Source organism: Hyperolius riggenbachi, chromosome 10, assembly GCF_040937935.1.
Source record: "Hyperolius riggenbachi isolate aHypRig1 chromosome 10, aHypRig1.pri, whole genome shotgun sequence".
In the NCBI taxonomy this organism is placed as follows: Eukaryota; Metazoa; Chordata; class Amphibia; order Anura; family Hyperoliidae; genus Hyperolius; species Hyperolius riggenbachi.
Window position 1 is genome coordinate 147,383,919 of NC_090655.1, and position 17,027 is coordinate 147,400,945.

Below are 17,027 nucleotides of genomic sequence, written 5' to 3' on the forward strand. Positions count from 1 at the left end.
GCTCCCCCTGGCACTCACTCCCTAAAGGGGCTCCCTGGCACTCACTGCCTAAAGGGGCTCCCTGGCACTCACTCACTGCCTGAAGGGGCTCCCTGGCACTCACTCACTGCCTGAAGGGGCTCCCTGGCACTCACTCACTGCCTGAAGGGGCTCCCTGGCACTCACTCACTGCCTGAAGGGGCTCCCTGGCACTCACTCACTGCCTGAAGGGGCTCCCTGGCACTCACTTACTGCCTGAAGGGGCTCCCTGGCACTCACTCACTACCTGAAGGGGCTCCCTGTCACTCACTATCGGGGTCCCTGTCACTCACTACCTAACTGGAGGCGCCTGTCACTCACTAGCTAACCAGGGGGTCCCTGTCACTCACTAGCTAACCTGGGGGTCCCTGTCACTCACTACCTAATGTGGGGGCTACCATATTAAGGGGGGATTCTGCCTATTTATGTGAAATGCTGTCTATTTATGTGCCTCATGACTGCTGAATTTGTCTTGTTGGGAGCCTTATGATTTGTTGGGGGCCTCAAGATTGCTGAATTTGTCTTGTTGGGGGCCTCATGATTTGTTGGGGGCCTCATGATTGCTGAATTTGTCTTGTTGGGGGCCTCATGATTTGTTGGAGGCCTCATGATTGCTGAATTTGTCTTGTTGGGGGCCTCATGATTTGTTGGGGGCCTCATGATTGCTGAATTTGTCTTGTTGGGGGTCACATGATTGCTAACTGCGAGACTATGGGAAAAGCTGAATCCTTATCATAGGAGACAATAGCATTAAACCTACTTTTTTAGCTTTTTAAAACAGAAAATAAAACTGGGAGGTTCTAAAAAATTGAATACATTTTTCAGGAGTAGGATGGATGAAATTGTTTATCTTCACAGTTTATTTTCAACTTGGATTTTCCATAATGTTCATGTATGAGTTAAAACGTTTGTACAGTATTTAGTTTAAATTGCGGTTGCCACTTTGCGATAGATAAGTGACTTTTGGGTTGCAGTTTGGGCACTCGGCCTCCAAAAGGTTCGCCACCACTGTCATAATCTAATGTCCCACCATTGCTAGGTTCATGTAAATTTGTTTCCACCCGGCCGTTACCACACCTATATTCTGGTCCATGGCCCACCCATTTTTCGGTGCGGCACGATAAGCACGCCGCACAATGTGATCCTCATATTTTTGGCACGCTAGCTGCAGTGTGCTGAATTCTGCTGCCTACAGTATGTACAGTATACGCTGTTCTCTAGTTGCTGCACTGTGTGCTGATTTACCTCCAGTGTGTACAGTGTAAGGTGTTACTCTGTGCCTTTACTGATAGTAAACCAGCTATATTGTATGCTGATCCCTGCTACTTTCAGTATGTACAGTATTAGCTGTAAAGCCTGGTACACACATACAATTTTGATTAGCCAATTTTAGCTCTGTTCATAAAATTCATTGTCTGTTGGCCCACTTACTGCACGGGGGTGGTAAAATTGGGGGTCAGTAATTGACCAATCAAAATTGTATGTGCGTATACATCTTTGATCTATGCCTATACTGATTGTAAATTATCCAAATAAAGGACAGGGGGCTCCATCCAATATTTCGATGGGCAGGCCCGTTATCTGTAGCTTACACCGCTGCTAAGTTCATGTACATTTGGCCCCACCCATGGCCACGTCCACTCACCGTATGGCCACGCCAACTCCCCGCCTGGTGCCCACAGGTGCCCCCGATCTCCAAGGACCCTAGAAACGCCCCTGGTATGGAGGCTATTTGGGATTTTTATCGAGAAGTAAAGTAAGGTTATATCATAAGGGGGAGATTAGTATATCATGATTCAGGTCATCTGGTAATAGTTAAAGGGTTACCATTTTATTCATACAAAGAAACAGTACAAATATTATAAAATGTACATATATACAGAAAATAGAAAAGCACATTTAGCCATTAGTGTTAATGATTTAGTGAGAACACATTCCTATCACTAATAATGATGTAGGAACACAGCGGGATAGTTCTCCTTAAATTAGGAAGTCCACCTGTTTTCACAGCAGGATGGATACCCTGTGGAGAAGTGTGTCCATATATTGAATATCTATTACAATTAACTTTTTTTTGGATCTCAATGCATTTTGTGAACCAGAAAAATAAGTGGAGTTCACTTCCTCAAAGTGATTACCGTCTCTTTGTTAGAGTAGAGTCAAAGATTGGGCTGAATTCCCTGGGTACATAATCTTTGCATAGGATATAGCAATAGAAAACTAGGTCCATAATTGTCTATATGCTGGTGATGGTGTCAGGATGGTAGCCATGGCACACAGGACTCCAGCCCTTTCACCCTCAATCACTCGCCTTTCAGGCACCGAAACTACTCCACTTACTATGGCATACTAGCTTCATTCATGGCTTCATTCCTTTAGGGCCTCAGAATTGGTGGGTGAGACACATGGATTGCAAGTTTCACGCTGCACTCTTGCTTACCTCCATCCTCCTTGGCTGCAGGGGCTTCTGGACCCGGTCTCCTTGTCTGGCCACCTGCTGCATAGGAAAGATGTCCTGGACGCCACTTGCGCGATGCAGGCACTAGCCGATGCAGGCCTGCTACCCAGATCACACACCTCCAGGTCCCCCATTCCAGCAGCCCTCCGCTAGGGAAGCAGTAGATTTGGGCGCATGAGACAAGTGGACAAAAAGGGCGCCCCATTCACTTTCATTATAAATATCGTTTAATGGGCGCTGAACGGGGAAAATAAGGCGCCGGAGATTTTTAAGGATTTATAACGGCGCCCGGAGATTTTTAAGGATTTATAACTATGTTTGTGATGATTTAAGTTTACAAAATGAGCCCGTGACGAATAACGTTTATGAAGATAATAAATCACTATTTCTAAAACATTTCTAACACATTATTATCCACCCAAAAAAATAATTTACATTTCTTTTTCTTTACATTCTTTATTTATTCATGTCTGTAAAACATTATTATCCATAGGGGGTTTTAGGTTTAGGCACCAACAGGGGGGTCTTAGGTTTAGGCACCTACAGGGGGGTCTTAGGTTTAGGCACTAACAGGGGGGTCTTAGGTTTAGGCACCAACAGGGGGGTCTTAGGGTTAGGCACCTACAGGGGGGTCTTAGGGTTAGGCACCTACAGGGGGGTCTTAGGTTTAGGCACTAACAGGGGGGTCTTAGGTTTAGGCACTAACAGGGGGGTCTTAGGTTTAGGCACCAACAGGGGGGTCTTAGGTTTAGGCACCAACAGGGGGGTCTTAGGGTTAGGCACCAACAGGGGGGTCTTAGGGTTAGGCACCAACAGGGGGGTCTTAGGTTTAGGCACCAACAGGGGGTCTAGGGGTTAGGGATAGGTACAGGGAGGGTTTTTAATAAACGAAAATATAAGTTTCACTTTACAAACAGGGAAGATTAACGTTTTAAGAATTGCCGATCTCATACACATTATTTAGTGATTTATACATTTTTAAATCACTATTTATAAACGAAATTCTACACAATAATTTCTATAAACGATATTTCCATTTATCGTTTATACCACGCGCCCTTTTTTCCCGACGCCCTTTTCGTACGTACGCCTCCGCTAGGCCTTAAGCCCGGAGGCAGGAGCTAAATTGCGTAGCCACCAGTCTCCAGGCAGTCAACTCCAGCGTGGCCCCCAGAGGACACCAGACAGGATAACACGTGCCAAGCCATCCATCCAGCCTCTAGACATCGCGGCAGCCTCTCCACAACAGCCTCTATCCTCACTCCTTCCTGCCAGCCAGAACATCAAGTGCCAAACCCTTCGAGCCACAGACACAGAAACTGCATCTTCAAAGAGCATCTACTGCAGGCCAGGACCCACAGTAATGCAGGACAGCCGGGGCCACCAGACAACAGGTCACAAGCCGCAACCATGCAGCCCCCTCCCTCTGACTTAAAGGCTTATTATGCACTATGTACAAGGCCCAATATGCACCTGCAATTGAGCACTAAGGAGCCTGGCTGCTGCTGCCTTTGTCCCCCTTCACCACCAGCCGGATCACCACTTTGAGCAGGATGGCACACCATCGACCAGCTACCATAGCTAAGGAACTGCAGCACCTTCTTTCTCTCTCTCCTTCTTTCCATCTATCTCTCCCTCTGTCTCTCTCTTCTCTTTCTTTCTCTGACACACAGAGGGGCATCTGTATCGCTGCGAGCAGTTGAGCGCTGCAGCAAAATATGGTAGCTCTCCTCATATAGCATTCAGACTACTCCTCTGGTCCCTTTCAGCTATGTTCTATGGGATGTGTATATGCCTACTTATGTATATTCTGCTTTATCTGAACTGTATATTTACTAAACCTATCTGTATGTCTAATGTACCATCACTGACCCTGTATGTGCCAGAAATAATTCCAGGTACAATCCCCATTGTACTTTGTGAATTAAAGAGATTCTGATGCAAAAAAAGTGTTATAAACAATGAGATATCAAGGTGGGACCAGCTGTTCTGCTATAGTTCAGGGGTTAGCATGGTGGCTTGGGAAAGAGCCTTGACATTAGTTGAGTGGGAAAGTTGCCTGAAAAGAGTGATTAGGCCTTGTGGGCATGGAAAAGATGCCCAGCTGAGGAATAAATATCCTAGGAGTGTAGGTAAACATCTTAACAGTGGATTTACTAGGCTAAATGGGAGCAGGAAATATTCCCGAATTTGGTTTTGAGAAAAGGTATTTTGTGGATTAAAGGATGGGAAAGCTTTTAAGATCAAAACCAATGTAAACGGACACTGCACGAGGTATAAAAAGCACCAGCATTTTAAAATTATTTTCTCAAAAACTGCAAGATCTTTTTTTGATTTGTTGCCACTAGTGTCCCCGACACATAGAACCTTGGAAATGGTAGCGTATTTGGATCTTTTCAATTCAACCTTGTTTGGGCAAATTTGCTTTCCTCAATTATAACTTTGATTACCTTAAATATTTGAACTCATATCACATATCAAAATAATATTTTTTTTAGGAAAAAAATAAATTCAGATCTTTGTCTCAGTTAAAATATTTAATTAATACTAATACTAATTCCAGCTCAAAAAAGTGTAAAGAAAACAAAACAAAAACAGACTATCAGAATGAGAACACTTACTTAAATTTCTTTGCTGCTCCACCTCTCTCCCCAGACCACCAGACAATCGCATGAATGACTTATTCAATTCACATTTTCTCCTAAGTTTCTCCTAGGAGATAATTTTTCATTTTTTTTTTCAAAATAACTATTCAGCACTCTGCAATTGAGAAAGAATAAAAAAAGTATTTGCAAAAAATACTATCAAAAATGTCTGTATTTTCTTGTTTGATGGAGGGTTAAAAGCCATTTTGATAATAATGGGTAAACATATCCAGAACAGAAAATTTTGGCATGAGCGGCACTATGGAAGAAAGGGCACCGCCATAAGACTTAATGATAAACTCCGAGATTAGTAATTTGGTCGTCTGAGGCCAAAATGAGTGACAATGATGGGCGAAAAAGGCAGTGAATAGCGACAATTAAAAGAAATGTGGGCACCAGAGGCCGCAACAACACAGCGACAATAAAGTGGCATTTGGGCACCTGAGGCTATCGATAAAGTAGCAGGTACCGAGGCTACCTGAGGTGCAAATTGACTATTTATAGCCACAATTTGCATTGCCGAGAGCCCTGGCAACTTCTATTTTTTTCGGTAGCATCAGGTGTCTAAATGACTTTTAATTGCTGCTGATCGTGGCTTTACCGTGGTGGTAGTGGGGGGTAAGGGTTAGGTGCCACAGGGTGGTGGAGAGGGTTTAAGGGTTAGGCACTGCTAGGGGGAAGCGGTTTAAGGATTAATCATGGGGGGTAAGGGTTAGGCATCGGTAGATGGAGGGTTAAGGGTTCGGTACTGGTAAAGGGAGAGTTAAGGGTTAGACAACAGTAAATGCAGGGTTCTGTGTGAGAGTAGGGTTAGATAAGGTCATGGAAAATATTGAAATTAAGTAGTAGAATATTGGTAGTTAAACTTATATTCTACTAATGGCAACCACCTATGCCCTTTTTTCCGAGTGTCTTTTTTAACATGTACGCAAAAATATCACCTAGGAGTAAATTTAGGAGAAAAAGTGAATTGAATTAGGGCGAATATCTGGTACGCTGTCAGTCTAGGACAAGCCCATCATGTAGGGTTGTATGGTGGGGTGGGTGAAAACCTTGAGCGCATTATCTGGCCATTGATGCTAGAAGAGGACAGAACAGGTGTAACAGTGCACTGGTCAAGTGATTGCAAATTCATACAATCAAATAAAAAAATGACTAATTGTTTTCAACTGTGCAACGTATTTTGCTAGTTGTAAAGGGGATGTGGGTGAATTAACACAATTATAAGAGGAGCTCATTATAATGTTGCAGGTACATACACATTTTTTTTAAATAGTATTTGCATTTTCTCGGTATTAAGTGGCCAAGTACCGGTATGTAAAGAATGGAGGAAAAGGTGCTATGGGGATACTAGAAAGATAATGATCTGTTTTACTCAAAGCTGTAAGCATTGTAAATCCCTTTAGTCACGACGAGTAGAAATTAAAGATAAAGATCACCCATTATGAAACCAAAAGTATTTGTTAATGGTTTTGTCATACATATTTACATACCAGATAACATGCATAAAAGACAATTAACATAACAGATCGTATCAGTCTACGCCCTGCCTTAAACATATCCTAAAAAAAGAAATGTAATTATCATTAATATTTATTAGGCTCCCTACTGGCTGATGTGTGAGTATGATTACAACACAGGTATGAAAAGTGCAGAAGTTATCCCCTATATAAATGTAATCTTTGCTCAGAGCTGTATATCACTTCATCAATCATCACTGCAACCTTGACCACCAGACCATCCACAGCAGAGACAACCATGTCAGCTAAGGGAGTAAAATGCCAAGATCGTAAGTCTCTATATTTGTTCAGTGTTTATTACTATATCTGTTTAACAGCTGCATGTTTATTACTATATATGTTTAACAACTGCTTCAGAAGACAATATTGTACAATGTGTGGACTTAATCACTAAAGAGGAAAGAAAGTATTTTTGGAAGGGAAATACAACTTTATGTGAGGTGGGAAAGGGCACTATAATGTGTACATTGCTAAAAACGAAACATTTAAACAAACATTCAAAGCTTCAAAACATTTTCTAGAAGTCATCTGTACTTTATCAATTAGTAGCACATGCACTGTGTACAATGTGTAAATATTTAATATATAACACAGGCTTCTCTTTTAAGTCATTTTAAATCTCATATATGTTGCTATCTTAAAGTGAACCCGAGTTGAGAGTTATATGGGGACTGTCATGTTTATTTCTTTTTAAGCACCTGGCTGTCCTGCTGATCCTCTTCCTCTAATACTTTCAGCTATAGACCCTGAACAAGCATTCAGCAGATCAGGTGTTTCTGACAATATTGTCAGAACTCGCAAGATTAGCTGCATGCTTGTTTCTGGTATACTTCAGATACTACTGCGGTCAAATAGATCAGCAGGCCAGCCAGACAACTGGTATTGTTTAAAAGGAAACAAATATGGCAGCCTCCATATCACGCTCACCTTGAGTTCACATTAAAGTGGACCTGAACTCTTGCACAGAACAAGAGGAAAACATAGATGCACCCTGTATGTACTTAGAGAGTTTAGCCTGTCTTATCTGTGTCTTATCACAACTTGTAATTTGATCTCTCCCTGTGTCACATGCCTGCCAATGCAGAGATGGCAGATAAGCTCATTTTAACTCACATGATTTAAACAATATGTCTGCTTCCATGACAGTAGAGACAGTGCAGAGTTATTTATTTTAGTATTTGTATCAGCTGTAACAAAGAAATGTTTTTGTTTAAAGGTTGTTATGCTGTGGTATCTTTTAGAGCAGAGAGGACATTCTGAGTTCAGGTGCTCCATGCTTGGACTCAATGTTATTTTTCTTTGCTCTGAATATATGGAGCAATACTTCAGTCTTAGGCAGTATTTAGTCATGGGGTAGTGGTGAAACAATTAGTGGACACCGGTCTTGAGTAAACCTAGTATAGAGGGAATTTTCAGCCCTGAGTTCTTGCTTTTATTCTTGCTGCCCATAGCAGTAAGTGTTCTTTACCTTTCAAATCAGCACTGTAAAAATGAGAGTTGGAAGCAGGACAAACATTTCAGGAGCACAAAAGACATGGGATAGGGTGTAGACTTTGTGTACACCTATGAAGATTTCAAACATTAAAGTGGTATGAAATTTAAAATTACATTTTGCTCTACAACATAATAAATATCAAAAAACGAATGCAAAAACATAAGACGACTGGTCTAATGTCATCTTATTTACACTACATTTACAGACAAATTTACACTACACTGAAACTAACTGGTAAGATTGCTGATTGATTGCAGGACAAATGATCAGATTGTCTTGTATTTAACTGATTCCTGTGCAAACAAAGCAGATGAAGTTCTCCATTCCCCTGGTATACAACATAAGATTTTCCTTATTGTATTACAAAGCTTAATATAGCTGAAAACAATCTGATAATTTCATTATGGCAAATGTAAGTTTCATCTCACTTTAATAAAGAAAAAAAAAAGTCTGTTGACTGCAAAAACCACAGCGTGCAAGCAAGTCTTATTATAACTTATTATCTGTACATGCATTTGACATGTTACACACTTTTTTTTTTGAAGGGCTGCTTTTTTAAGGTCTGACACAGTTGCATATACTGTACAGTACTTCAGTGTACTTGTATAGAATCACTCAGCATTTAAACACTCTAAATAATCACCCAAATTCTATGAACTGTAGAGATTTACTGATACCAGCTACCCTAGTAAGTCAAATAAGATTTGAACCACAGTTTAGGCCTGTGCTAACAACACATCATAGTGGTCTGCATTGTATTAAGAACTGTGCTAGCAAACAGCATTGAGTTGATGTCAGCAGATCCAACTATTTTCTTCTACAAGGTGTAAGCAGGGTGGCACTTATGTGAGTAACACGCAATGAAAGTAGCTTTTATTACTTTCAGCAAAAAAAAGTATTGTATACTGTACGAAAAACTATTATTACTCACAAAATTTAGAATACCTCTCTGATCTAAACTGGGAATCTAAATTGCATATTACCCTTATCATGTCATCCGTTTTAAGAGGCATAACATGGAGTTTATTTTTGTTCTTTAGCATGTGCTCCAGCACCTGTCTGCCAGGAAGTACCCAAGTGCTGCCCTGCCCCAGTCAAATGCCAGGACCCATGCCCACCACCACCATGCCAAGGTATGTAACTGAACTTTATTACACAAATCTCTGAAATATATTAAAAATAACACCAAAATCCATGCATAACAAGCTATAGTATTCACCTTCATTGCTATTTAGCACCACTATCATCAGTAGCCATTTTACGGTAAATTGGGATTCCTTTTCTTGAATCTTTTAAAACAGTATTACTTTAAACATTTCCTAATACAGTATAGGAGCACTAACTGCTGCAGTGGTTATCTAGTGTCCGAAACACCGTGCTGAATGCCATAAAAATGCAGTGAAAGATCAGGTGGAAATTGAAGGTGCACAGAAATATCCATACCTACTATTTATTCTTTGTACGGTAGCAGGCATGAACCTTAGCACGGAGATGCCATCATTGGAGTTGCCTTCCAACAGGCAGATAACTCCACCCAGCAGATTCTTCTAACAATGAATTTTTTTTTTATTGCTTTTCTTTGCCCGTTCAAACACTTTCTAGCAAAATATATAAGAAATATTACAATATGGAATAAATATGTTGCAAAATGCATTAAACTAAACCAGTATGACTGGATGCAGCAGGCCTCTGTAGAGGAAAAATATTTAGGGATATGAGAGAAAGTTTACGTACTCTGACTCTGGAAGGCTGGAAGGCTGAAGTATCTGCACATCATTCAACAGCTTAGCCATGGCTTATGAAAACACAAACAGGTTTCAGCAAGCTAGGGAAAGCATGCTGCTCATAGTTTCACTCTATCACATAGTTGTGTGTGAGTTTAATATTATTATAAAAAAAAAAGACTAAGAATTCAAAGTTTCCAAGATAAGGCAATGAGAATACTTAAGGTGCCCATACACTCGTCAGATTAGCAGCAGATAGATAAGAAATGCATCTGATGATCTAGCTGATGCGTTTTTAGAACATTTTTTACCAGGATAGAATTTCAATAGATTTCAGTTTGAAATCTATTGAAATTCGATCTGATGGCATTTTTTTTGCCATCAGATTTCCATTAAGGCCAATGCAAACTGATAAGCAATCTCATCAGATCGACCTACATTTTCCACCTTGCCAGTTCGATGGAAATCGATCGAAATCGGCCATCGATCGGTCGATTGGCCAAAGGATTTGCGATCGATCGGGATCGATCGGTCGGCCAGAAAATCGGCTGAGTGTATGGCCCCTTAAGACTTAGAAAGAAGTACATTTTGGCAGCCAGTAAGAACTGCTAATAGAAGCCAAATTCAGTGTGACAACACAGCTGATCAAAGTGCAGACATTAACAGTGCAGTGGTTGCAGATAGCATTCTTTATTGTTTTGTTTGTTACTGTATAAAGAAGGCTTATGCAGAATTGGGGGGTGGGGTTGTTGGAGCTCTGTGAAATATCATCAGCTGCTTTCAATGAATTGGGCAATTTCTAATGCTATTGGTGCCATAGGCAGAGCAAATAAAGAAAAGTAGGCAAAGGCCAACACTATCCATAAAACTATCCATGTACTATTTCTATATTAAATTATTAAATGGTGGTTTCATATGTTTTAAATCATCGCATTCTTATTTTATTCACATTTTACACAGTGTCAAAGCTTTTGTTTTTGGAAATGGTGCTGCACCTTGAACATATACAGCGTAAGAACAGATTTGGATTGTACATTTTAACAATGAGAATAATGTAATGATTTCTTCTGTAGATCCATGTGCTAAAGTTAATCCATGCCAAAAGCAGGGGGTATATCATGGAGGGCAGAAGTGAGCGAAATGGAAACCACCACCACGCAATGAAACCTCATTACATCTGAAATCACTTGAAGGAAAATTATTTGGTCTCTTCTGTCTGTTAATTTATTGATATGACTGAGAAACACACCTGAAAGCAACTTTAAATTTGTCAATTTACCTAATAAATTCATTGTCTGCAATACTCTAACTCTACATGTCCTTGATTTGTTATTATTAATCAAATTACCGGTAATGAGAATGTTATGGATACTGTGAATTAATGTGAAACTGTGTATTAATATAAAACTTCAGTTAAAAATCACAGTATCAGGAAAGTGAGGGTCAAGAAACAGAAGATGCAGGCTAGACCTATATACACAAGGATGGCATCTAAGTGCACAGACCTGGGAGCGCTGAATGTGCTAGGAAAATATTAGAAAATGAGATGTTGATAGTTTCAGGTCAATGCTCATGTTCATGTAGCTGGACCCAATTAAATGCATTAGCTGGTAAATTGGATTGGTTCAACTCTAAATTAAATACTGTTCTATAAAATGAACATACAATTTGCATCTGTTTGAAATTATTAGCTTCCCACTGGCCATCACCACAAAATATATAGTGTCTTCTGCATGGACAGGTGTTTTAATTCTAACACAGGTTCCAAAGGTAAAAGACCATTATCATGAATGTAATGGAATTTCAATAACGGCAACTGCAAGAGGAAAAGAATTGTCAGCCTGGACAAACAAATCATTCAGTGCTGTTTTAAGTGACCTATGTGTGTGTCTCAGCTGAAAAAAAATGATTTTATTACCTCTCTGAGCAGTAAATCCCTTATGCCTGGTACACACAATGCAATTTTCTGTCAGGTTGATGGTCAAAATGATTATTTCTGACAGGTCCATTCTGATAACCAATGTTTTTTTCTGATCAATTTTCTGATCCCTTCTGTACAAAATTGAACAGAAAAATTATCAGAAATCAGATGGGACTTGTTGGAAATAATCCATTTGACCGTCAATCAGATGAAAAATTGTACCATGTGTACTAAGCATAGTCTCCAAAGTATCCAAAGTGAAATGCTAAATATGGGAATTCACTTCTCTGTACACTCTTCTGTAATCTGATCTGTTGCTTATCTATCGCAGGGCAGTAAAACAATTAGCTGAAAAAAACAAAGCCAGCTTTACTATATGCTACTAAAATGGCCAGCTTCCTTCCCTCTTTATACTAACCAGTTCCTCAATTTAGTACATTATATCTACGCCCCTTGAGACTTCATCTTAGCCTCAATGGCCTAGATATACATACTGCTCCCACACGTTTTCTCGTTGCCACTGGTTACTACACTGATCAGTGAATGGAAACAGGTGTTCCTAAAGCTGATCAAAGTGCCTGCAATCAATGATCACCGGAATCAGTGAGATACCGGTGATCATTGCATCAGTGAGATGTCAGTGATCATTGACAAATGAAATATTGTCGCCATCCATTGTACTAGGGAAACAATTTAAATGTTGTAATAGCCAGGACAAATGGGCAAATGAAATGTGTGGGTTTTATCCACAGTTACACATTTTATTTTAAAACTATAATGGCTGAAATCTGAGAAAAAAAAGGTTTTCTTAATATTCCCATTGAAATGCATACATAATAAAACAAACAAGATATAGATCATTTTAGTGTGATAAGTAATAATACATTTATTTAATGAATGGGAGGAGCACTTAAAGGTGAACATTGCTGTGGTCCATAAGGAAAACAAAACCTGTAGTGGCCAACAGATTAATCATTTTGCATGGTTTCCCAGGTCTGGCCATCACGTCGCTAGGGATTTAGCTCTGTGACTAAAATACTGCACTAGGCCTGAAAAAAAAAAAAAAAAGCTTAAGCCATGCATATTGAAATAATGATTATCTTAGAATGTCATTATGAAATTAACCTGAAATTTTAAATCAAGTAGAATTTTGGAACTCAAACTCTGGATAGCATATTGTAATATTAGATATAAAAATTTACAATTTTCCTAATCAGAAAAACTTTACTTCTACAGGCAATGTAAAGTAAATTTGCTGAAGTATTCTGAAATGACCATGAACTGTGAACTTAGCCTTTTACTGAATCATTCACCAAGTACCTGTCAGTCCATGCCTGGACATCCCAGTTTGTACCATAAGTGACTGTCAACACTCTGGCTGTTATAGTCTGTCTGCCCATTATAGGCGCTGGATGTCACATGGTGGTGTCATTGACTGTCTTCATCTTTAGTGTGTGCCTGCAATTCTTGCTGATTTTTAACATATCAGTTCCATTAGCTTTGATACCTGAGCTGTCAGGGCGTACCATGGGCGTAGGGCCCGGGGTCGCAGCGGTCGCCTTCGCGACCAGGCCCGTCTCCTGAAGAGGCGGGGGAGGGGCCCGGGGGACCCATGCCCATTTCTAGGGCCTCGGCCCATGCTGCAGCCCTGAGCGCTATAGGGAGGAGCCGCGGGGAGGGCAGCCCGACCTCTCCCTCCCTTCCTCTCCCCGGGCTGCCCTCCATGCTCGCCCCTCGGTGTGCAGTGAGCGCGCAGGGAAGCGCTGTACTAAACTACTCACCTCCCTGGTTCCAATCGCCGCACTCGCCGCTGATCTTTCCCTCTCTGCATAGCCGCTGATACACACGCTGCTTCCTGTTTAGCCAGAAGCAGCGTGTGTATCAGCGGCTATGCAGAGAGGGGAAGATCAGCGGCGAGTGTGGCGATTGGAACCAGGGAGGTGAGTAGTTTAGTACAGCGCTTCCCTGCGTGCTCAATGCACACCGAGGGGGGATCATGGAGGGTGGCCCAAAGAGAGGAAGGGAGGGAGAGGTCAGGCTGCCCTCCCCGCGGCTCCCCCCTCCATTATGAGGGTGGGGGCCAGCTACCTAACCTATCCTGGGGGGCAACTACCTAATCTAACCTATCCTGGGGGGCAGCTACCTAACCTATCCTGGGGGGCAGCTACCTAACCTATCCTGGGAGGCAGCTACCTAACCTATCCTGGGGGGCAGCTACCTAACCTATCCTGGGGGGCAACTACCTAATCTAACCTGGGGGGCAGCTACCCAACCTATCCTGGGGGGCAACTACCTAATCTAAAATATCCTGGGGGCATCTACCTAACCTATCCTGGGGGGCAGCTACCTAACCTATTCTGGGGGGCAGCTACCTAACCTATTCTGGGGGGCAGCCACATAATCTAACCTATCCTGGGGGGAAGCTATCTAACCTATCCTGGGGGGCAGCTACCTAACCTATCCTGGGGGGCAACTACCTAATCTAACATATCCTTGGGGCAGCTACCTAACCTATCCTGGGGGGCAGCTACCTAACCTATCCTGGGGGGGCAGCTACCTAATCTAACCTATCCTGGGGGGCAGCTACCTAACCTATCCTGGGGGGCCGCTACCTAACCTATCGTGGGGGCCAGCTACCTAATCTGTCCTGGGGGGCAGCTACCTAATCTGTCCTGGGGGGCAGCTACCTAATCTAACCTATCCTGGGGGGCAGCTACCTAACCTATCCTGGGGGGCAGCTGCCTAACCTATTCTGGGGGGAAGCTACCTAATCTAACCTATACTGGGGGGCACCTGACCTACCTAATCTAACCTATACTGTGGGGCAGCTACCTAATCTAACCTATACTGGGGGGCAGCTACCTAATCTAACCTATACTCGGGGGCACCTACCTAATCTAACCTATACTGGGGGGCACCTGACCTACCTAATCTAACCTATACTGGAGGGCAGCTACCTATCTAACCTATACTGGGGGCACCTACCTAATCTAACCTATACTTGGGGGCACCTACCTAATCTAAACTATATAGGGGGGCAGCTACCTAATCTAATCTATATGGGGGGGCAGCTACCTAATCTAACCTATACTGGGGGGCAGCTACCTATCTAACCTATACTGGGGGCACTTACTTATCTAACCTGTATTGGGGGCACCTACCTACCTAGCTAGCCTATACAGGTGGCAACTATACTGGCTACTTATATTGGAGGCACCTACCTAACTAACCTATACTGGGGGCACCTACCTATCTAACCTATGCTGGGGGCAGCTATTCTGGCTACCTATATTAGAGGCACCCACTAGAGATGTCGCGAACCTCCGATTTTCGGTTCGCGAACTTCCGCGGAAGGTTCGGTTCACGTAAAAGTTTGCGAACCGCAATAGACTTCAATGGGGAGGCGAACTTTGAAAAATAGAAAAAATTATGCTGGCCACAAAAGTGATGGAAAAGATGTTTCAAGGGGTCTAACACCTGGAGGGGGGCATAGCGGAGTGGGATACATGCCCAAAGTCCCGGGGAAAAATCTGGATTTGACGCAAAGCAGCGTTTTAAGGGCAGAAATCACATTGAATGCTAAATTGCAGGCCTAAAGTGCTTTCAAACATCTTGCATGGGTATACATCAATTAGGGAGTGTAATTAGAGTTCTGCTTCACACTGACACACCAAACTCACTGTGTAACGCACCGCAAACAGCTGTTTGCGTAGTGATGGCCGTGCTGGACTGGTGCGCACCGTGGCCAGAGTGTAGGCCGTGGCGTTTTTCAAGCCCATATGGTCGCCGGGCTGTGGTAGCTCAATGATAGAACAACAGTGACTGTCCAGCTGATCAAATTTGGTCTGACCACAATGAAGCAATGACCTTATTATCTTTTGTGTGCCACCCCCACCCGAGACACTCAAATAGCTGGCGGTCATTGCTTCATTGTGATGCGCAAGCCCCTTCACCGCGGCAAGGTAATGATCATGAAGGGGGATGGGCACATGTACATGCCTTTTGTTTTTGTGTTGCAGCCGCCCGCAGTGCAGCCAGAAAAATTAGGCAGGCATGTACACGCACCAGAAAAATTTGTGTAGCGGCCGCTGCTAGCAGCGGCCTTAAAAATTCAGGAATCCACCTAGAGTCCTGGACCCTGTTGGTGGTGGCGGAGAAGGCAGTCAAGTGGCCTTTAGGCAGAGATGCTGTGTGTGGGGACTGACTTAGTCTTCAGTCGTGTAGTAACCCTCCGTGATCCATTCCTCATTCATTTTGATAAAGGTCAGGTACTGAACACTGTCGTGACTTAGGCGACTTCTCTTCTCAGTAACTATGCCTCCAGCTGCACTGAAGGTCCTTTCTGACAGGACGCTTGCGGCAGGGCAAGAGAGAAGTTGTATGGCAAATTGGGACAGCTCTGGCCACAGGTCAAGCCTGCGCAACCAGTAGTCCAAGGGTTCATCGTCGCTTTTCGCAGAGTCTACATCCACACTCAAGGCCAGGTAGTCGGCTACCTGCCGGTCGAGGCGTTGGTGGAGGGTGGATCCGGAAGGACTATGGCGAGGAGTTGGACTAAAGAACGTCCGCATGTCTGACATCACCCTGAGATCGCTGGAGCGTCCTGTCCTTGCCTGCGTGGACTTGGGAGGAGGAGGGTTACTGCCAGTGGTACCTTGATTGCGTTGTGCAGCCACATCACCCTTAAATGCATTGTAAAGCATCATCAACAGCTTGTTCTGCAAGTGCTGCATCCTTTCCGCCTTCTGTTGACTTGGTAACAGGTCCGCCACTTTGTGCCTGTACCGAGGGTCTAGTAGCGTGGCCACCCAGTACAGGTCATTCGCCTTGAGTTTTTTGATACGGGGGTCCCTCAACAGGCTGGACAACATGAAAGAGGACATCTGCACAAAGCTGGATACAGACGTACTCTCCATCTCCTCTTCCTCTTCCTCAGTGACGGGATGCAACTCCTCTTCCTCCCCCCAGCCACGAACAATACCACGGGAACGTGGAGCAGCAGAAGCCCCCTGTGACGGCTGCCGCGGTTCTTCTTCCGCCGCCTCGTCCTCCTCCACAGAAACACCTTCCTCATCATCACCATCATCAGAGTCTGACTCCTCTCCTTCCCCACACGACTCCTCTTCTTCCTCCTCCTCCTCCCCCCTCTGTGCTGCTGCAGGTATTGTGGGAACATCGGGTTCGGGTGTAAATGGCTCCCATGACTCCTGTTGCCCTAACTCTTCTGGTTCATGCTCCTCCACAGC

At 43.0% G+C, this 17,027-nt stretch overlaps 1 long non-coding RNA gene across 1 annotated transcript; it reads left to right on the forward strand.

Annotated features, from left to right (window-relative positions):
* The first annotated feature begins 6,801 nt into the window (after positions 1-6,801).
* Positions 6,802-11,169, forward strand: LOC137535730 (uncharacterized). Its single transcript, XR_011024465.1, has 3 exons — positions 6,802-6,910; positions 9,177-9,269; positions 10,934-11,169. It is a non-coding gene; the product is annotated as an uncharacterized lncRNA (long non-coding RNA).
* Positions 11,170-17,027: the final 5,858 nt, after the last annotated feature.